Source organism: Palaemon carinicauda, chromosome 11, assembly GCF_036898095.1.
Source record: "Palaemon carinicauda isolate YSFRI2023 chromosome 11, ASM3689809v2, whole genome shotgun sequence".
Taxonomy (NCBI): domain Eukaryota; kingdom Metazoa; phylum Arthropoda; class Malacostraca; order Decapoda; family Palaemonidae; genus Palaemon; species Palaemon carinicauda.
The window spans coordinates 111,113,961-111,126,460 of NC_090735.1; the positions used below are offsets into that span (position 1 = coordinate 111,113,961).

The 12,500-nt window shown below is 32.8% G+C and overlaps 1 protein-coding gene across 1 annotated transcript in view; it reads right to left on the bottom strand.

The window, feature by feature from the left end:
- The window catches only part of trio (trio Rho guanine nucleotide exchange factor), a 979,236-nt gene that overhangs the window by 374,019 nt on the left and 592,717 nt on the right, over window positions 1–12,500 (bottom strand). The window lies entirely within an intron of this gene.

The window sequence follows — 12,500 nt, forward strand, 5'->3', positions numbered from 1 at the left end:
TATATATATATATATATATATATATATATATATATATATATATATATACAGTAATGTATATATATATATATATATATATATATATATATATATATATATATATATATATATATATATATATATATATATATAGATTTTATGTATGAATTGCTTTTGTGGCGTCAACGTGTTTCCGGTAGGAATCTTTGTATAATCTTAAGATTTCCCAGTGCCAGAACTGTCATAATTGTTATCATTATTATTATTATTATTATTATTATTATTATTATTATTATTATTATTATTTTTATTATTACTATTATTTTTAAATAACCTTCAACCCTAGTCGGAAGAACAGGATGCTACAAGAACTAGGACTCCAACAGGGAAACTATCCCAGTGAGAAAAGGACACAAATAAAAAACTATGTATGTAAAGTAATAGTAAAAAGATAATCTGTCATATACAAATAACGGAAAAAGAATCATGTCAACCTGTTCAACATAAAAACATTCGCTTCAAGTTTCAACTTCTGATGTTCCACCGATTCAACTTATTGTTAGAAAGATCATTCCAAGATCTGGCCATAGCTGGAATAAAACTTCTGGAACACTGGAGTGTTGAGAATTATGATGGAAAAAGGCAGGCCTCTTAAAACTAACTGCATACTTAGTACATGATGGTATAGTCTGGGAAAATCTGAAAGCAAGTGATGGTCAAACTTGTAAAAGATATTTTATGCAACATACAAAAAGAATTAAATGTATGAACGACGGTGTCAGAGATTGATATATAGTTCATCAGTAAGAAATTGAATAACCTGCAAGTTTTTGTTCGACAAATTAAGATGAGAGTCAGAAGCTGACGACCAGACAGGTGAACAATACTCGAGACAAGGTAAAATGAAAGAACTAAATCATTTCCGAATAGATTGATCACCAAAAAACTTTCAACTTTTTAAATAAGCCCCCTTTTTTGTGTAATTGTAGATCAAATGTTTTTCAAAAGTAAATTTACTGTTAAGAATCACACCTAAAATTTTAAAAAGAGCTATAAAGTTAAAGAAACATTATAAATGCGGAGTTCTGGATGACGAGGAACCAATGTCCTCGACTTACTTTGAGTTTTGTTAGGATTTAACTTCATGCCCCATGATTTGCACCATACACTAATTTAGCTAGATCTCTAGTAAGGGATTCAGCAACCCCAGATTTCCATTCCGTAAATAGAAATGAAGCAAAGAGAATAGCATCATCTGCATATGCAACAAACTTGTTTTATAGGCCAAACCATATGTGTATATAGTATGAAAAGTAATGGGCCACAGAACACTACCCCGAGGAACACCAGATAGCACTATGGATGGTGCTCATCAACAACTCTTTGCAATCTATTATTTAAAAATTAAATACTTATCCTAAGAAAAGACTCACGTACTCCTAACTGTTCGAGTTTGAAAAAAAAAAAAAGTCGCATGGTTAATATGGTCAAAGAGTGCAGGAAATCAAGGCCAATCATACGAACTTCTGACTACAATCTCGGGATTTCTGTATAGTATTGGAGATTCTAAGAAAAGCATCTCATGCTCCAAGGCCTTTATGAAAGCCAAATTGCAAACTAGGAAATGTTTAGATGTTTTGCCAAAAGACGTTCAAAACTATATGAGGAAGTGCCTGGCTATATGTATATGTGTGTATACATATACATATATATATATATATATATATATATATATATATATATATATATATATATATATATATATATATATATATATGTATATATATATATATGTATGTATATATATATATGTATATGTATATATATAGATATATATATATTCCTATATCTTTCCTGTCATGCTGGGGTAGGGGGAGAAGGAGTAGTCATACACTCGGAAAACAATCTCTCAAAAATTGCCGAACAAGAGGGTTGTAGTTAGGAAAGGAGGGGGGGGGGGGTTGGGAAGGATTCTGTGTGTGTGCATATCTATCTAAATATTTAGCCGACATATCTAACGGGTCGCGTACACTAGTATATCAAACTTTCAATTCTTAAGTCCTTATGATAACGAAACAGCAGCATAAGTCGTCATTACAGGCGTCCTTGTACACACGTCAATGCATTGTTCCTGTGCTGCTATTAACGGATCAAGAAGCAGGAAAATTTTTAACTAACCCACTGAAGTCAGTCGAAAACAATGAATGATTAACGTGAAAATATTTTCTTTTTTCTCATTAAATCTCAAGTATTTACAAGAATTTAATAAATGCCTTTGACCCAAGTTTTAATATCGAGGTATATCATAAGGTAGCACATACCTTATTCAGAAATATATGCTAATTCATATTTCAAATGTCAATATAACAAATCATTTTAAAAATAGAGAGACGCTCCCGGATGACCGCTCTTCTTACTGGAAATTTTAGGAATGATTTATGATGGCTACGAACATCTGCCTAACCTGAGGATATTAGATACCCATTTAATAAACAGAGAGAGAGAGAGAGAGAGAGAGAGAGAGAGAGAGAGAGAGAGAGAGAGAGAGAGAGAGAGAGAGAGAGAGAGAGAGAGAGAGAGAGAGAGAGAGAGGTGTGTGTGTGTAAACTCTCCTGTATTATGAAGGCTAATAATTCTCTAAAATAATTATGAAAATGAAAGACCGCAGTCTACAAACTTATATCTACACGTTGCATTTTTAAAATGTCATTTTGATAATTGAGGCACCCAAAGAACACCGTGTTATTGAAGGGTGAACTAACATGAATAAAAAAACATTACAAATTTATCGAAATGTATATATATCCTTACGACAGTGTGATCTGCTTATAAGAATGTGGACCTAGTCTATCTGTTTCCTTGTACTGAATGTGATTTTCCTTTATTCACGATTACTGTGACTAAATGAAGCAATATAACACCTTCTATATATCAGATTGACTTTCAAAATAAGGATTTTGAGTAATACAAATCAATATGAACTATGGGACTGTCTTATATTCCAGACCGTGACTTATCCCAAGTAGATGTTTCATCAAAAGAAATTGTGCTAATTATAATCGCGTACTTTCACACATCCTACTTTCTAATAAAAGTAATCCTAACCCACTACCTCAAAGTTGATGTACAAAATTACCACACACACCCACACACACACACACACACATACACCAACGTGTTTAGTGGCATTATGTTCATACCTCTTCAACGAGTTATGATAAATCCAAGACTTCTCATAAATGTTATCCCGATTAGGCATGTATTATTAATGATTATCATTATTATTAATTATTATTATTATTACTAGCCAAGGTACAACCCAAGTTGGAAAATTACGATGCTATAAGCCTAAGGGCTCCAATAGGGAAAAATATCCCAGTGAGGAAAGGAAATAAGGAAATAAATAAATGATGAAAAGATGAGAATAAATTAACAATAAACCATTCTAAAAACAGTAACAACGTTAAAACAGATATGTCCTATATAAACTATTAACATCATCAACAACAGATATGTCATATATAAACTATAAAAAGATTCATGTCAGCCTGGTCACCATTAAAACATTTGCTCCAACTTTGAACTTTTGAAGTTCTACTGATTCAACTACCCGATTAGGAAGATCATTCCACAACTTGGTAACAGCTGGAATAAAACTTCTAGAATACTGCGTAGTATTGAGTCTCGTGATGGAGAAGGTCTGGCTATTAGAATTAACTGCCTGCCTAGTATTACGAACAAGATAGAATTGTCCAGGGAGATCTGAATGTAAAGGATGGTCAGAGTTATGAAAAATCTTATGCAACAAGTATAACGAACTAATTGAACGACGGTGCCAAAGATTAATATCTAGATCAGGAATGAGAAATTTAATAGACTGTAAGTTTCTGTCCAACAAATTAAGATGAGAATCAGCAGCTGAAGACCAGACAGGAGAACAATACTCTAAACAAGGTAGAATGAAAGAATTAAAACACTTCTTCAGAATAGATTTATCACCGAAAATCTTGTAAGACTTTCTCAATAAGACAATTTTTTGTGCAATTGAAGAAGACACAGACCTAATGTGTTTCTCAAAAGTAAATTTGCGGTCGAGAATCACACCTAAAATTCTAAAAGAGTCAAACAAATTTAAAGAAAGAAAATCTGCCGAATCTAAGATTTCCTCTCATAAATATTAGCCATTGTAGACATTATGTATAAAGAAAATATGTTACTTTGTGATTTTCGCCCTAAATTTGCATTAATAATAAATTTCCACCTGCACACAACAATAATATCCTGAACATATTCAATAAATCATTATGCATAAAGCTAAACTGCGGTCACTTCTTAACCAAATCTCACCGTATTAATAACTTTCAAGAAATTACGAGATCTTTTCTGAAGACATTTCCGGATATATTTTAAAGATATTACTCTCGGTTATGATGGCAATAATAATACTGCCCAAAACCATTCTTGAATCTTTAAAAACGTTGCAAAATAAGGCATAACCCATAAGAAGCCTTAGATTAAAATCAAGTCGTCCAATTACTTCATAAATATATCAGTTAGGTTCTACGAAATATAGCTGAATACTTAAATTACAAAATGAAATATCACATGCAATCATAGGAATATGTGAAGTGATTATATATATATATATATATATATATATATATATATATATATATATATATATATATATATATAATATGGAGATATGTTCATAAATGAGCATTAAATATACTGAAAACGTTTAGGCAAGTGAATCACTCAAGTGTTTTGTATGCTGATTATTTTACTTCACTTTCCTGCTCAAACCATGGCGAGGTTTCAGCATTCTACCCTCAATGTCAATATTTAACTAAAATTTCACGAGCATGAGCTAATTATCATTAAAATGATATTGATCTTATTGATATAATAAAGTTGGCAAGCAGGTCAATTGCCACATATTTCTCAGAATTTAAGATAAACAACATTATTGAAAGCAAAAACCTCTCGACAGTTACCTACTCTTGACTTGTCAGTTACTACACGAGAGGAAGTTCAAAGGAAAGAAAAGCGCAAAACGACCCCTTTGGTTGCAGACAATGTAATGGAGTTGTGAACAGGAGGAAAGAATAGCCAATATGGTTAGTTTTTCAAAACGCCAGTCTTTCAGGTATTTAGGAATTTCATGCTTTCCTCTCTGTTTCATCATTTACATTGCCCCTTTTGAAGAGGGGAAGTCCGCTAACAGTAATCGATTTGACTTGGGAGCCAAGTCTAATTCGGTCTCTTCATTACACGAGGTCTAATTCGGTCTCTTCATTACACGAGGCCTAATTCGGTCTCTTCATTACACGAGGCCTAATTCGGTCTCTTCATTACACGAGGCCTAATTCGGTCTCTTCATTACACGAGGCCTAATTCGGTCTCTTCATTACACGAGGCCTAATTCGGTCTCTTCATTACACGAGGCCTAATTCGGTCTCTTCATTACACAAGGCCTAATTCGGTCTCTTCATTACACAAGGCCTAATTCGGTCTCTTCATTACACAAGGCCTAATTCGGTCTCTTCATTACACAAGGCCTAATTCGGTCTCTTCATTACACAAGGCCTAATTCGGTCTCTTCATTACACAAGGCCTAATTCGGTCTCTTCATTACACAAGGCCTAATTCGGTCTCTTCATTACACAAGGCCTAATTCGGTCTCTTCATTACACAAGGCCTAATTCGGTCTCTTCATTACACAAGGCCTAATTCGGTCTCTTCATTACACAAGGCCTAATTCGGTCTCTTCATTACACAAGGCCTAATTCGGTCTCTTCATTACACAAGGCCTAATTCGGTCTCTTCATTACACAAGGCCTAATTCGGTCTCTTCATTACACAAGGCCTAATTCGGTCTCTTCATTACACAAGGCCTAATTCGGTCTCTTCATTACACAAGGCCTAATTCGGTCTCTTCATTACACAAGGCCTAATTCGGTCTCTTCATTACACAAGGCCTAATTCGGTCTCTTCATTACACAAGGCCTAATTCGGTCTCTTCATTACACAAGGCCTAATTCGGTCTCTTCATTACACAAGGTCTAATTCGGTCTCTTCATTACACAAGGTCTAATTCGGTCTCTTCATTACACAAGGTCTAATAGTGCTCCGTTTAAAAGTTTCTTACCTTCTTACATTGCCATAAAAAAATGTATTGTGTGGATTGACTAAAAGGAACTTTTTTTTCTTATCAATGAAACCTACGTCTTTTGAGTAAAGAAGTTGAAGGAAAAAACGTCCATCATTGCTTGACTACTGTCAGTTACTAAACATGAATATCGAAACTATCATAATAAACATGTGTAGAGAGAATACTATATTTTGTTTAATGCATATTCTTATGTATTGTACAGAGAGGCCTAAATTTGTCAAGAAAATTATAGCCCTATAATATTATACAAGTATATTTCCTATTTCACCTCAGGTTTTCACTTAAGCCAATCCTCGTCAAATTCCATCTTATGCCAATCATAAAGAAGCAAGCAGTAACTTCAACTGTTTCTCAGAAGGACAAAAATTCCCCCTCCATTGCGATGTTATTTCAAACCTATTTATCTACATACATATATATATATGTACACATACACATATATATATACATATATATACATACACATATACATATATATACACATACATATAGATATACATACATACATATACCAAAAGCACTTCCCCCAATTTTGGGGGGTAGCCGACATCAACAAGAAAAAACAAAAAAGGGGACCTCTACTCTCTACGTTCCTCCAGCCTAACCAGGGACTCAGCCGAGTTCAGCTGGTACTGCTAGGGTGCCACAGCCCAACCTCCCACATTTCACCACAGATGAAGCTTCATACTGCTGAGTCCCCTACTGCTGCTACCTCCGCGGTCATCTAAGGCACCGGAGGAAGCAGCAGGGCCTACCGGAACTGCGTCACAATCGCTCGCCTATTTATAAACACTGAAATTGATAGACAATCACCGCTCTCAGATCATGAAATAAAATTGGAAAAGAGATTTGAGAAGACTATCCATACTTAGACTAAGTAAGCCAAAAACGTGTCATAATTCCTTTAAAAGATAAAATATGAGTATATGTGAAGTGATTAGTCAAATCATGCTTGGTCACGGGAAAAAATATATACAGAATGTACCAACCAATTAAAGGATGGTCATCTTATCTCTAAAAATTCAAGATAAGAGTCCATAATCTTATTCTATCAAACATTGCCTCTAATTCCTCTATTCTACAGTATTATCCAAAAATGTCCAGCCAGTAAGACTACAGAAAGAAAAAGAAGAATGGGTCATCAATATCAATTTCACGGCCGGATGAAATTAACCACAAGTATAATTCATGACTTGTTTATTCATACTAATAATACAGCAAAAAAAAAAAAAAAAAAAAAAAAAAAAAATTAAAGAAGTGTAGATTTCAAAGTAAAGCAATAAACTTGAATCGATCTAATCAGTCTTTGTGATTACATCTACAGTATTTGTTTCCTTAACGTCATTTCAATGTAATGTTTTACTAAAAGAACCCAAAACTTTCAGCTTCTTAAGACGTGCGTTGACAAGATACACTTTTAGAATACTATACAAAACTGATTATGGGAACGGATGTGGTTTACCAAGAAGCAAAAAAACTACGAACTCAGTTGATACAATTCAAAATACACAAAATCGACTAGTTATAAGAGTAGTAAAATTTGTTTTAATTCTTACCACGGAAGTCTTTAAAGTGAGATTCTTCCAAAAAATCTGGTAGGAGCAAAACAAAAAATTCTGAGTACCAATGGAACTAAAGCTTAATCATTCTTAATAATTTTTATAAGAGTGTATATATACTGTATATATATATATATATATATATATATATATATATATATATATATATATATATATATATATATATATATATATACATATATATATATATATAAAACTACATTCTTGAATGGTGAATCAATAAAATCTTTGGATGTAGTCATACGTCAACATAATTCAATTTACTTACTCGAAACATTCAAAGCTAAATCTCATGATGCAATTTAATTGAATAAATATGACTTATCTACAAATCAAAATGTATAGACCACAGGTTTTCCTATTACAATCTCTTTGCACTTCTCATCAAATTTATTAAACGTTTTCTTAACTTAAACTAACAATCACTATCTGTATAAAAGAATCACTGGGAAAGAAGAGACTTGTGCCTTAAGAGTAACCGTTTCATCCCAAAATGAGGACCATGATGATAAAATGGAAGTTTTATTTAAATAATCATCATTTTACATGTGGTAAGTATTCTCCATTATATCTGAAATTTGTGTATAAACCTGGGTGGTTTTCGTAAAAAAAAAAAAAAAAAAAAAAGAAATAAGAAGAAAATCAATGTCATATAACAAACGGAATGTACCAACCGTGTTTCACACAATTGTACATAATATATACAAAAGGAATTATGTACAATTGTGTGAAACACGGTTGGTGGGCAGGGAGAGGATGTGAACTCAAAGGCAGATTGGAAACGACTGAGTTATATTGTTGTGGAACACTCTCCTTATATACAAAACCTCAAGGCAACAGGACATGACAAGTTCACAAGACAGACATTATCACAGAGGAAAAACCAGACAGGAATTTTCATGTTCGTTTTAGTGCGAGGGAGGAGCGAAAATACAAGCATAATATATACAAAAGGAATTATGTACAATTGTGTGAAACACGGTTGGTACAGGAATCTTCATGATGTTCAGAAAAACGTCATTAAATATGTCAGTCACGCTGATAAGCAAAATACTTGAACCCTTACGCAAGACACATCTCATATATTGCAGGATGCCAGAAAACCTCAAATCAATCAATCAATCGATCTCATGTATTCTGACTGGAATATATCCTCAAACTGATGAACCAATCTAATGACTTAACTTCAATCATATATAAATCTTAAAAATTTACTACGGAATTGAAGGTCAGTAATACATTCAACCCTTCATGAATCTATCACAACACCAATAGTAAAATTTTGAAACAAAATCAAAGCTTTCCATTAGCAATAGCATTATTTCTAACCAAGTTAGAATCCTTATAAAAAAAAAAAAAAAAAAAAAAAAAAAAAAAAAAAAAAAAAAAAAAAAAAAAAAAAAAAAAAGCTACAAGCCCCAGGGGTCCATCAAGAAAAGCAGCCTAATGTGGACAAGAAGTAGAGAATTAACAAATAAATTGTAAATAAAAAATATATAGAAAACATATTAAGATCAGTGACAATGTGCAACAGAGAATTCCTTAACAAATTATGAAATGAGACTTCTGTCACCCTGTTCAACATATAAGAATTTGCAACAAATTTGAACTTCTCAAGTTCCCTCCTCTCAACAACCAGACTTGTGAAGATGATTCCACAATCTGATCACAGCTGGAATAAAACTTCTAGAACACAGCGCAGTATTGAGCTTTATGATAGAGAAGGCGAGGCTTAGAATTAACAGCATTACGTACAGGATTAGGACAGTATAGGAAGATCTGAATGGAAAAGAGGGTCAGAATTATGAAAATTCTAATTGCTCATGCACACAAAACTAACTGAATGACGGTGCCAGACATTAAAATCCAGATCAGGGGTACAATTTAATGGTTATGACTATGATTTACTAGCATTATTTATTTTTTTCTAGATTTTTCATTAAAATCCTTAGGTTTCATAAAGGAATCAATAAATAAGCAAATCCGACAAAAGATAAAAGACCACTATAATCACTGTTAAATACTTCAATGTTTTAGAGAACTTGGCATATCAATTACAATTACATTACCATGAATTAAGATCAGTTTTATCAATTTAATAACTTTTACAATAAGTAAACAATATCCACGACAAGAAAACCTCATGTGTGCACAAAAACCTATATTCATACTTGATGTACACGCATATGCATACGATATAAGCTACTAGGAAGACAATATTTTATATGGTATTTGAGCTGACGAAGGACGGAAATAAATTTTTAATCAATTTTACGGACAGTATATTCAAAATTTCTATTAAGTATTCTACACCAAATAAACTCTTGAATTTAACAAAGAAAAAGTATCAGACGACTTTTGATAGAAAACACAATAAACATTATCATTTCCCCAAAGATGATCCCGAAAAAGAATTGCAGACTACAGACACCAATGAGTAACTAATGAATGATGCGATTTAACCAATATCCTTCTCTTATGATTAAAGGTTTATAATTCACTCGAGTTCCATGTAAGACTGAAACCTTCAAACCAAAAATCTCAAAGGTTTCAAAAGGAGAAAAAACGAAATATAAATAAACATGCCCTATCATTATGTATATTATCAGTAAGAAACCCAGGATTTATTCGAAGTGAGAAAAACTAAATTGTAATTGAGTTTTAGTGAGAACCCACGTTATAATGTTAAAACCACCATCACGATACGAAACACAAACTACAAAAATTACATTTTTAAATTTAAAATTAATTTTCGAACACTTACCTGTATAACTTAATTCAGCCGATCACATCTGTGGAGCCGACACAGATGTGATCGGCTGAATTAAGTTATACAGGTTAAGTGTGAGACAAACTACATTTACCTCAGACAAGTCTACAGCTCATAAGAGTGGGCGTGTCATTAAAGTATTGGCCATATGTTAACTGTTCGTGATACAAATTGTCATGAACTGACGTTTGGTTCTTTTGAATTTACTAATTTACTAAATAAAAGTCTTGATATTAAACCAAAATTATCTATATTCACTTTTCGTTACATCACTTGCGAAGTTTAAAAAAGATTAATGATATATAATGAATTAATCAATTACCTCACACTCAAATTTGTTTTCTATTATTTTCTACTAATCGTATCACGCCATCCTGCAGCTAACATGAACAACTGAGATGTGAAATCACATTACAGAGCAAATGTATGCCCTATATGTACCGTATGTCATATCTTAATTACGAGCAAAGTATACTACAAAATAACAATTTGAATGACCATATAAAGAGATCACATACTCCAACAAAAAGGAAAAAAAATCTCTGCATGTTCAATCAAAGAGGATTCATCTTTTAGACTGAACAATGTTATTTATGTACATATACATCATAGCATGGGACAGAGGCTAAAATAACTCATTGCACAACCAACTGGCACAATCGTCAGTAGTACACAGACAATAAAAACGCATTGGGGGGATAACAAACAAAACACGCTGTACTAACACGAATCGATACTTACTCATTCATTCATTCATTCATTCAGCAACACACCAAAACTCCTCCCCTGCTGCGCCAGACAACCCCCTCCCTTTAAGATGGTCCTCAATGAAATTGAATAAAAGATGCAAAAAAAAAAAAAAAAAAAAAAATGGTGCAAAATTGATTGAGACTACCTCATTACCTGCATCTTCAGTGAATGCTTACTTATATATATATATATATATATATATATATATATATATATATATATATATATATATATATATATATATATATATATATATATATATATATATATATATTTACACACATACATACATACATATATATATATATATATATATATATATATATATATATATATATATATATATATATATATATATATATATATACATACATATATATAAAATATCTGCACAGGAAATATCTGGAGAATGAAATGTATTCAATTAAAAAAACAAACTGTCTCGCCAAATTAAAACTGTTGTTTATAATACTTCCTTATTTAAATAATGGTTGTATTTCTTACCTAAGGAACATATAAATACTTACATGCAATACTGTCTTGATTAAATCTATGGATGTAACACTTCAGAATTTCATGAAATTTCATAAATGTCAACTACAGTATACCCCTTGCACAAGGATTAAATCATAGGAATTATGACATATTTGCAGCAACTAACTGCATATATGTTTGCATTTCATGTAGATAGAGTAAGCGCGCATGCATTCGATCTTTAAACATCTTACGAGGGTCGCAAAAATTATCATGTACTGGCAGATTCGACGTCACGTACAACCAGACTAAAAATAACGATCTTGGCATCCATGCTCAACATATCTATCCCATTCTCTCCCACCTCCCAACCTGCAGCCCCACCACCACCACACCCCTTACCAATGAAAATCAAAGAACGGGCCCAAACTCCTCCAATAACCCTTAAAAGCCTTTGATTTCCTTCATGTAGGGTAGTTAAAAGATGAGTTCAAACCCCACAATTGCTTTGACTCCATGTAACAATCAGGGAGAAGAAAAGTGGGTGGAAAAAGCCCCGCACCAAATTCCAAACACCGATGACGCCTGCATGGCTTCCCGTCCCGTAACTGGACGAATAGATAAATCTAAATTACCTGGTATCGTGACATCAACGTCCAATGCCAGCTAATTGGACGTATACACAGTCAGGCTGGCAAAAGGAGAATGGCGCAAACAGATCATGCTGCTATGCAGGTATGGAAGCACCTGGGGACAACGGTCAGGACCATGC